Raw genomic sequence first — 11,271 nt, 5'->3', positions numbered from 1 at the left:
TCTCACTGCTCTGCCATTTTGCACTGGCAAGTGTTACGCCCCTGTGGGATGCTTTTGATGTTGGCGTGCTCTAGGTGTGTGTTACTTTGGTCTTTTTTTTTTTTTTGAGACAGAGTCTTGCTCTGTCACCCAGGGTGGAGTGCAATGGTGCGATCTTGGCTCATGCAACTTCCGCCTCCCGAGTTCAAGCGATTCTCCTGCCTCAGCCTCCCAAGTAGCTGGGACTACAGGCACATGCCACCACACCTGGCTAATTTTTGTATTTTTAGTAGAGATGGGCTTTCGCCATGTTGGCCAGGCTGGTCTCGAACTCCTGACCTCGTGATCCGTTCACCTTGGCCTCCCAAAGTGCTGGTATTATAGGCGTGAGCCACCGCACCCGGCCTACTTTGGTCTTCTTAACTACAGTCTACGTTTCCCAAGGACAGGCATGAATCTGGTATGGTTCTGTGTTGCCCCAGCACCTGCAGCATTGGGCCCTCCTGCCTGGCTGTGCCCAGCATGTTGCTGTCTGTGCCCCCGAGTCCAGCTCACTCCACCCTCCCTAGCCCCAACCAGCTGTGTCACTGTCATGACCCAGGAAAGGTGGTTACCTGGAGGAGGGACCTGTGGGTTTTCCTTTTGAGGAGTGGGTGGGCTTCAGGGAAGAGCACATCAGTGGGTTTAGGGATTAGATTAGATATTAAGAGAATTTCCTCTCCCTTCCAGGATAGATTGGGAGAGATGCCTCAGTTTCTTGTTTCCCCTTTCTAACTCTGCTTTTCATCACTTCTCTCCTTTGGAAAAGTTTCCCAGATTAAACCTCTATGTTCTATCCCCAAGTCCTGACACCTAACGCTGCTCCTGTTTCTGGTCTTATTTTCTTGGGTTTGTGTGTGTTTGGGTGTGGGTACCACTTCCTCTGTCAGGGAATTTCTGAAACTTTTTTTGAACAATGACCTCTAATAATAAATTCATTTTATATTACAGTTCTGCACATGCGTGCGCACACACACACACACACCGAACAAAATTTCGTGGTGCAATATTACCCTTACTACCTGTGATGCACACTCATGTGCTGGTAAAGACTCATGCAATTGATTTCACAATCCACTAGTGGGTTTAGCTTGCAGTTTTGAAAATACAGATCTCCTCTCAGATGGAAGTTCCTTGAAGACGGGCAGGACCTTACTTGCAACACCCAGGGCACAGCACTCAGATGGCCACAGGAGAGAAGCTGGTGAGATGGTTGAGGGGGAGGGAGCTGCTCCATGTAATCCCCCACCCTGTCTCTCATTCCAGGAGTTCCTGCTGCAGCTTTGACTGAACATCCCCAGGGTGTAGGAATCCTGGCAACTTTCCCCTGGAAGTTGCCCTTCACCCTCTGGGGTGTTGGGAGGCTGTCCTTAGTAACAGGCCTCATAATAGTTGCCAAATCAGGAGCCATTGCTAGCAGCAGGGCACCCAACTGGCTGAACCTGATTGGGTCAGGGTTGCAGTGGCTGGGTACTAAGCCCTGGACGGGCGTGTCTGGACTCTCAACTCAAGTTGTTATCTGAACACTTCCCTCTTCCCCTCTCAGGGGCCCCCAGAGTTGGAAGCTCTGTCCAATCCCCTTCTGCTCTCAGGCACCAGCAGTTTGTTCCTGGATATGTGTTCCTGACTCCCAGCCTGGGACAGTCTCCCTTTCTTTACCCCTGGCCCATGGTGTGCTGGGCCTGCTTGAGCAAACTCAGGAGACCTGATTGTGTGCATCTCTTCCCAGCTCTGCATTTAGTGACATCACGGTGGCAGCTTGAAATCAGCCATGGAATATTTGCACCATGGAAAATGGCAAACGCTACAGAACAGACTTATCTTCCCTCCCTGACAGAGATCCCCTTGTGTAACAATAACATGCCATTGCCCCATCCCTGAGCAGAGTGCTGTGTGTTGCAGCAGAGTGGGAGCGGGTGTCTTCTCCCTTGGGCTCTCCCCATAGCCCCCAGCACCAGGGAAGCTTCTGGTCTCTTTGTTATACAGGAAACACGTACATATACATACCACATGAAGGCTGTACAGTGTTCCTGGGAAGACTATTGGGGCAGTGTATGTTTAGAAGATCTGGGTTTTCATCCTAACTTGGCCTGTTTCCATCTTTGAGATCTTGGACAATTGCTTTGTTTCTGTGTCTGTAGAGCGAGGAAAAATAATACTCACATCTCAGATTGTGGTGAAGATAAAAGAAGATGAAGGATCTGCACAGGCCCAGCAGAGTGATTGGCACTCAGAGAGTTCCCAATAGTATTTTTATTTATTTATTTATTTGAGATGGAGTCTCACTCTGTTGCCCAGGCTGGAGTGCGGTGACATGATCTCTGCTCACCGCAACCTCCACCTCTGGGGTTCGAGTGATTCTCCCGCCTCAGCCTCCTGAATAGCTGGGATTACAGGTATGTGCCATCACACCCAGCTAATTTTGTGTTTTTAGTAGAGATGGGGTTTCACCATGTTGGCCATGTTGGTCTTGAACTCCTGGTCTCAAGTGATCTGCCCTCTTTGGCCTCCCAAAGTGCTGGGATAACAGGCGTGAACCACTGAGCCGGGCCCCCAGTAGTATTTTTCAAAGTGTGTTGTAGAACATGATCATGTTTAGCCACCATGGGTAAAAGGGCCATTATTATTCCAAAGTTTGGCATCATCCCTCACTCCCACCCTCAACTTGGAATTTGGAGACATATACTTCAGTTCTGGACTCCCAGGCAATGTTTTACTAATCCTTTCTCTCCAAGGTCTCTGCCTTAGGAATGCCCTCCTTGTGGGTTTCGGGGCCTCTCTACCTGGGCATGGGGGGGCTGCAGAGGCAGCAGCTTGGCTTACCTGTGGGGCACCCTTTCCCTGTTGCAGTGAACCCGTTGCCTGGGTGGGTGCCACTTTCCTTCACTGCCAGTTCAGTGAGGGGAGCGGGGGCTACCTGCTGCAGCCCAGCAGGCAGGAGGGTACCAGGGGCAGAGAATGCCAGAGTGTGCTTTGCCTGGGTATGGAATAGAGAAGGGGTGCACTCTGTAATCTGCTCCCTCCTTTCTCTCTTGCCCGACAGGCCAAGATTGGTGCTAGAAGTCAGGGAATAGCCACATTCATCTTTGCCCTTCCTGGCTTTGGAGGAACTTAGAGCCCTTCCTCAAGGGTTTTTAGTAGAGAGTACTCAAGGGTACTGTGTAAGCCACTGAAGAAACACAAGATGGACTCAGATGACACAAAGACAAACGTCTTACATTTTTTTTTTTTTTTGAGATGGAGTTTCGCTCTTGTTGCCCAGGCTGGAGTGCAATGGCATGATCTTGGCTCACTGCAAACTCTGCCTCCCGGGTTCAGGCGATTCTCCTGCCTCAGCCTCGCTAGTAGGTGGGATTACAGGCATGCTAATTATGTATTTTTTTTTAGTAGAGATGGGGTTTCTCCACGTTGGTCAGGCTGGTCTCGAACTCCTGACCTCAGGTGATCTGCCCGCCTCGGCCTCCCAAAGTGCTGGGATCACAGGCATGAGCCACCGCGCCGGGCCTTTTTTTTATTTTGAGATGGAGTTTTGCTCTGTTGCCCAGGCTGGATTGCAATGGCGTGATCTCTGCTCACCGCAACCTCTGCCTCCCGGGTTCAAGCAATTCTCCTGCCTCAGCCTCCTGAGGAGCTGGGATTACAGGCATGTGCCACCATGCCTGGCTAGTTTTGTATTTTTAGTAGAGACTAGGTTTCTCCATGTTGGTCAGACTGGTCTTGAACTCCCGACCTCAGGTGATCCACCCGCCTTGGCCTCCCAAAGTGTTGGGATTACAGGCGTGAGCCACCGCGCCCGGCCAAATGTCATACATTTTAATAGTTATGTTTTATTTGAATATGAATTAGAGCATTAAGAATTATCACACAGAAGCCAAGATTTCAAGGCTGTTATTGTTTAGGGTCAGGATAAGAAAAAAGTGAACTAATTTAGATTTGATTTAAAGAAAAATCTTAAGTACACCATAATACCTATGGAATGTCAATGCGGCTTGATGGTAAAGGTTGAATGCAAATGACTCATGTTCAGGATAGTCAGGATATCCTGGGTTAGAATTCGGCATGTACTTCTCAGCTGCAAAAGCCAAAACCTGAGAGAAGCTTCCATGGTGCCTGGATCAGGGAGGTCACCGGGGTGTCAATGGTGAGGGAGGGGAGGCTGACCAAAGACAGGGACAGGACACAGCAGCCTTTTCTGTGCAGTCCCTCTCAAACAACACAACAGTAGCCAAGCGCTTCATTGGCCTGTGAAAGCCAGGGGACCTGAACATGTGTGGGTGGGCCAGCCTCCCCTTCGCCCAGGCAGAACTCCATCCTCACCTCCCAGCCTGCACTCTTCTCCCTTTGTTCCTGGAGGCTCTAGACCCCAGGAGATGACTTTTGTTTTTTCTTGGAGCATGCCAAGAATAAGAATGCCTGCTGCTTCTGCTTCAAGAAAAACCGCTGCCTTCCGCAGTCTCTGAATTGGTACCTCCGACACTCTATTGCCCTTACTGGTTTTCATGTAGGTTCCCCAGTTCCCCAACCCTTCCTCTCCCTCACCAGACTGCAAGTTCCTCCAATGCAGAGACTTTGATTAATCTTCATTGAACCTGGGCTCCCATGGTGCCTGGCACCTGGTGGTGCTTACTAAATGTTGAGTGAATGATTGTTGAGGGATGAGTTTCAGTTTGGGATCTGCTGTGTGATCTTAGGTACATTGCTCCACTTCTCTGGGCTTCAGTTAGCTAAGGTATCCTTTAACACTGACATTCCTGGGTCTCTGAGAGGAGCACAGTGTGGTGGTGAAGTGCAAAGACTCTGAAGCCTGCAGCATGTGTCCAAATCCTGGCTCTGCCATTTACCATTATTGTTCTCTTTGTGCCCCTTTCTGTAAGTTTCTCCTTCTGTAAGATGGTGATGATAAAGTACCTACTTCATAGGGTTGTTAGCATTAAATGTTTTAAAGTTGGAATGTAAATGTAAACACTAAATGCTTATGATATGTAAGCTCTGAGAACTGGGCCTGTCGTAAATGCCCCGTTTATTGTTTGATCTTTGGATAAAATAGCTCACTGACAATGTTCTCTTTAAAAAATTTTTTTATTATTATACTTTATGTTCTAGGGTACATGTATACAATGTGCAGCTATGTTACACAGGTATACATGTGCCATGATGGTTTGATGCATCATCACCTCATCATTTACATGAGGTATTTCTCCTAAGGCTATCCCTCCCCCAGCCCCCATCCCGCAATAGGCCCCGGTGTGTGATGTTCCCCTCCCTGTGTCCATGTGTTCTCATTGTTCAACTCCCACTTATGAGTGAGAACATGTGGTGTTTGGTTTTCTGTCCTTGTGATATTTTGCTGAGAATGATGGTTTCCAGCTTCATCCATGTCCCTGCAAAGGATATGAACTCATCCTTTTTTATGGCTGCATAGTATTCTATGGTGTATATGTGCCACATTTTCTTTATCCAGGTCTATTATTGATGGACATTTGGGTTGGTTCCAAGTCTTTGCTATTGTGAATAGTGCCACAATAAACATATGTGTGCATGTGTCTTTATAGTAGCATGATTTGTAATCCTTTGGGTATATACCCAGTAATGGGATTGTTGGGTCAAATGGTATTTCTAGTTCTAGATCCTTGAGGAATCGCCACACTGTCTTCCACAATGGTTGAACTAGTTTACATTTCCACCAACAGTGTAAAAATGTTCCCATTTCTCCACATCCTCTCCAGCATCTGCTGTTTCCTGACTTTTTAATGATTGCCATCCTAACTGGCATGAGATGGTATCTCATTGTGGTTTTGATTTGCATTTCTCTGATGACCAGTGATGATGAGCATTTTTTCATGTGTCTGTTGGCTTCATAAATGTCTTCTTTTGAGAAGTGTTTGTTCATATCCTTTTCCCACTTTTTGATGGGGTTGTTTGTTTTTTTCTTGTAAATTTGTTTAAGTTCTTTGTAGATTCTGGATATTAGCCCTTTGTCAGATGGATAGATTGCAAAAATTTTCTCCCATTCTGTAGGTTGCCTGTTCACTCTGATGATAGTTTTTTTTTTTTTTTTTTTTTTTTGCTGTGCAGAAGCTCTTTAGTTTAATTAGATCCCATTTATCTATTTTGGCTTTTGTTGCCATTGCTTTTGGTGTTTCAGTCATGAAGTCTTTGCCCATGCCTATGTCCTGAATGGTATTGCTTAGTTTTTATTCTAGGGTTCTTATGGTTTTAGGTCTTACATTTAAGTATTTAATCCATCTTGAGTTAATTTTTGTGTAAGGCGTAAGGAAGGGATCCAGTTTCAGCTTTCTATATATGGCTAGCCAGTTTTCCCAGCACCATTTATTAAATAGGGAATCCTTTCCCCATTTCTTGTTTTTGTCAGGTTTGTCAAAAATCAGATGGTTTTAGATGTATGGTGTTATTTCTGAGGGCTCTGTTCTGTTCCATTGGTCTATATATCTGTTTTGGTACCAGTACCATGCTGTTTTGGTTACTGTAGCCTTGTAGTATAGTTTGAAGTCAGGTAGTGTGATGCCTCCAGCTTTGTTCTTTTTGGTTAGGATTGTCTTGGCTATGCAGGCTCTTTTTTGGTTCCATATGAAATTTAAAGTAGTTTTTTTTTTCCAATTCTGTGAAGAAAGTCAGTGGTAGCTTGATGGGGAGAGCATTGAATCTGTAAATTACCTTGGGCAGTATGGCCATTTTCATGATATTGATTCTTCCTATCCATGAGCATAGAATGTTTTTCCATTTGTTTGTGTCCTCTCTTATTTCCTTGAGCAGTGGTTTGTAGATCTCCTTGAAGAGGTCCTTCACCTCCCTTGTAAGTTGGATTCCTAGGTATTTTATTCTCTTTGTAGTAATTGTGAATGAGAGTTTACTCATGATTTGGCTGTTTGTCTGTTCTTGGTGTATAGGAATGCTTGTGATTTTTGTACATTGATTTTGTATCCTGAGACTTTGCTGAAGTTGCTTATCAGCTTAAGGAGATTTTGGGCTGAGACGATGGGGTTTTCTAAATATACAATCATGTCATCTGCAAACAGACAATTTGACTTCCTCTTTTCCTAATTGAATACCCTTTATTTCTTTCTCTTGCCTGATTGTCCTGGCCAGAACTTCCAATACTATGTTGAATAGGAGTGGTGAGAAAGGGCATCCTTGTCTTGTGCCAGTTTTCAAAGGGAATGCTTCCAGTTTTTGCCCATTCAGTACTGTTATTTTATTTTATTTTTTGACAGAGTCTAGCTCTGTGGCCCAGACTGGAGTGGAGTGGGGTGATCGTGGCTCACTGCAACCACCACTTCCTGGGCTCAAGCCATCCTTCCACCTCTATCTCCTTAGTAGCTGGAACTACAGGCGTGCGCCACCATGCCTGGCTAATTTTTGTATTTTTTGTAGGGATGGGGTTTTGCCATGTTGCCCAGGCTGGTCTTGAACTCCTGAGCTCAAGCGATCCACCTGCCTTGGCCTCCCAAAGTGCTGGGATTACAGTTGTGAGCCACGGTGCCCAGTGACAATGTTATCTTGATAGTTATTGTAGGTCAGAGAGAGGCTCTCTGGGATTCAATGAGACATTTGACAAATTTTCTGATGTTCTTGAAGGCAAGATGGGAAAAATGGGATCTGGAGAAGAGTACAGCTGGGTAGATTCCCAAACAGAGGGAGGTTTTTTAAGAAGAGTACACCACGGGGCCCTGTCCTTGCTCTTCTTCAAGACCAGGCCACTGGAGCAATAGGAACTCCCCCACCACACCAACATGCCAACTTGCAATCAGGACAGACCCACTCAGCTACTTCCTCCTCTTGGTTTCTGTGCTCATGTGTGTATCTGCCATGTGACTGGACACTCCTTCAGGTTGGGGAGGTGGCTTATGCATTGTGTATCTCCTGTATCACTTAGCTGAGTGTTCAGCCAATAGTAGATGCCCAATAACACACACTCATGTGCACATAGAGTAATGAAACCACATTTCCCAAATGAATTGGATGCTCCCAGCTTGGGTGGGCAGGTTGCGGGGGATGACTATTGTTTCAGAGAAGATAATTGAGAATCAGAAGGATCTCCAGAGATTGGCAGGAAATCACCAAGATGAAACTGAATGGGGACTCATTCATTCAACTAATATGTACTGAGCACCTACTGGCTGCCAGGCACCGTTCTTAAGTGCAGAGAAGACAGAGGTGAGCAAAAGCGACAAAATCTCTGCCCTCATGGAGCTCACATTCTAGTGCAGGAAAGCTGCCAAACAGAATGAGTGAGTAGTATACACGGTGTATGAGGAAGAGATCGATGCCAAGTAGAAAGAAAGCAGGGAAGGGGAGAAGAGTGGCAAAGGAGGGTTGGTCTCAAGGTTGCAGTTTTGGTTTGGGGCAGCCAGAGAAGGTGGATGAAGGCCAGAAGGAGATGGGGAGCAAGCTAGGAGGGTATCTGGGGAGGAGCATTCCAGGAAGAGGACACAGCGAGTGCCAAAGCCCTGAGGCTGGAGTGTTCTGGAGTGTTGGAGAATAAATTAGGGGATAAACGAGGTTAGCCTTATTTTGTGCCTTATACTTTTCTTTTCCTGTTGTAATTACAATTAAAGACTTGTTTTGTATCTGTTTCCCCAATAGACTCTAAGGTCTCTTAGTTCAGTGGCTGGGGCTTGGTCTCAGGTAAATTTCTGTTTTTTTTTTTGAGACAAAGTCTCCCTGTGTTGCCCAGGCTGGAGTGCAGTGGCGTCATCTCGGCTCACTGCAACTGCTGCCTCCTGGGTTCAAGCAATTCTCCTGCCTCAGCCTCCTGAGTAGCTGGGACTACAGGCACCTGCCACCACTCCCAGCTAATTTTTGTATTTTTAGTAGGGACAGCGTTTCACCATGTTGGCCAGGATAGCCTCCAACTCCTGACCTCAGGTGATCTGCCTGCCTTGGTCTCCAAAAGTGCTGGGATCACAGGCGTGAGCCACCGTGCCTGGCCTGGTCTCAGGTAAATTTCTTATTTTATTTTATTTTATTTTATTGTTATTATACTTAAAGTTTTAGGGTACATGTGCACAATGTGGAGGTTAGTTACATATGTATACATGTGCCATGCTGGTGTGCTGCACCAATTAACTCGCCATTTAGCATTAGGTATATCTCCTAATGCTATCCCTCCCACCTCCCCCCACCCCACAACAGTCCCCAGAGTGTGATGTTCCCCTTCCTGTGTCCATGTGTTCTCATTGTTCAATTCCCATCTATGAGTGAGAACATGCGGTGTTTGGTTTTTTGTCCTTGTGATAGTTTACTGAGAATGATGATTTCCAATTTCATCCATGTCCCTACAAAGGACATGAACTCATCATTTTTTATGGCTGCATAGTACTCCATGGTGTATATGTGCCACATTTTCTTAATCCAGTCTATCATTGTTGGACATTTGGGTTGGTTCCAAGTCTTTGCTATTGTGAATAGTGCCGCAATAAACATACGCGTGCATGTGTCTTTATAGCAGCATGATTTATAGTCCTTTGGGTATATACCCAGTAATGGGATGGCTGGGTCAAATGGTATTTCTAGTTCTAGATCCCTGAGGAATCGCCACACTGACTTCCACAATGGTTGAACTAGTTTACAGTCCCACCAACAGTGTAAAAGTGTTCCTATTTCTCCACATCCTCTCCAGCACCTGTTGTTTCCTGACTTTTTAATGATTGCCATTCTAACCGGTGTGAGATGGTATCTCATTGTGATTTTGATTTGCATTTCTCTGATGGCCAGTGATGATGAGCATTTTTTCATGTGTCTTTTGGCTGCATAAATGTCTTCTTTTGAGAAGTGTCTGTTCATATCCTTTGCCCACTTTTTGATGGGGTTGTTTTTTTCTTGTAAATTTGTTTGAGCTCATTGTAGATTCTGGATATTAGCCCTTTGTCAGATGAGTAGGTTGCGAAAATTTTCTCCCATTTTGTAAGTTGCCTGTTCACTCTGATGGTAGTTTCTTTTGCTGTGCAGAAGCTCTTTAGTTTAATTAGATCCCATTTGTCAATTTTGGCTTTTGTTGTCATTGCTTTTGGTGTTTTGGACGTGAAGTCCTTGCCCATGCCTATGTCCTGAATGGTAATGCCTAGGTTTTCTTCTAGGGTTTTTATGGTTTTAGGTCTAACGTTTAAGTCTTTAATCCACCTTGAATTAATTTTTGTATAAGGTGTAAGGAAGGGATCCAGTTTCAGCTTTCTACATATGGCTAGCCAGTTTTCCCAGCACCATTTATTAAATAGGGAATCCTTTCCCCATTGCTTGTTTTTGTCAGGTTTGTCAAAGATGAGATAGTTGTAGACATGAGGCGTTATTTCTGAGGGCTCTGTTCTGTTCCATTGATCTATATCTCTGTTTTGGTACCAGTACCATGCTGTTTTGGTTACTGTAGCCTTGTAGTATAGTTTGAAGTCAGGTAGCGTGATGCCTCCAGCTTTGTTCTTTTGGCTTAGGATTGACTTGGTGGTGTGGGCTCTTTTTTGGTTCCATATGAACTTTAAAGTAGTTTTTTCCAATTCTGTGAAGAAAGTCATTGGTAGCTTGATGGGGATGGCATTGAATCTATAAATTACCTTGGGCAGTATGGCCATTTTCACGATATTGATTCTTCCTACCCATGAGCATGGAATGTTCTTCCATTTGTTTGTATCCTCTTTTATTTCATTGAGCAGTGGTTTATAGTTCTCCTTGAAGAGGTCCTTCACGTCCCTTGTAAGTTGGGTTCCTAAGTATTTTATTCACTTTGAAGCAATTGTGAATGGGAGTTCACTCATGATTTGGCTCTCTGTTTGTCTGTTATTGGTGTATAAGAATGCTTGTGATTTTTGTACATAGATTTTGTATCCTGAGACTTTGCTGAAGTTGCTTATCAGCTTAAGGAGATTTTGGGCTGAGACGATGGGGTTTTCTGGATAGACAATCATGTCGTCTGCAAACAGGGACAATTTGATTTCCTCTTTTCCTAATTGAATACCCTTTATTTCCTTCTCCTGACTAATTGCCCTGGCCAGAACTTCCAACACTATGTTGAATAGGAGTGGTGAGAGAGGGCATCCCTTTCTTGTGCCAGTTTTCAAAGGGAATGCTCCCAGTTTTTGTCCATTCAGTATGATATTGGCTGTGGGTTTGTCATAGATAGCTCTTATTATTTTGAGATACGTCCCATCAATACCTAATTTATTGAGCGTTTTTAGCATGAAGGGTTGTTGAATTTTGTCAAAGGCCTTTTCTGCATCTATTGAGATAATCATGTGGTTTTTG

This window comes from Pongo pygmaeus, chromosome 10 (genome assembly GCF_028885625.2).
Source record: "Pongo pygmaeus isolate AG05252 chromosome 10, NHGRI_mPonPyg2-v2.0_pri, whole genome shotgun sequence".
Taxonomy (NCBI): Eukaryota; Metazoa; Chordata; class Mammalia; order Primates; family Hominidae; genus Pongo; species Pongo pygmaeus.
Note: the sequence above shows the minus strand (reverse complement) of the source record.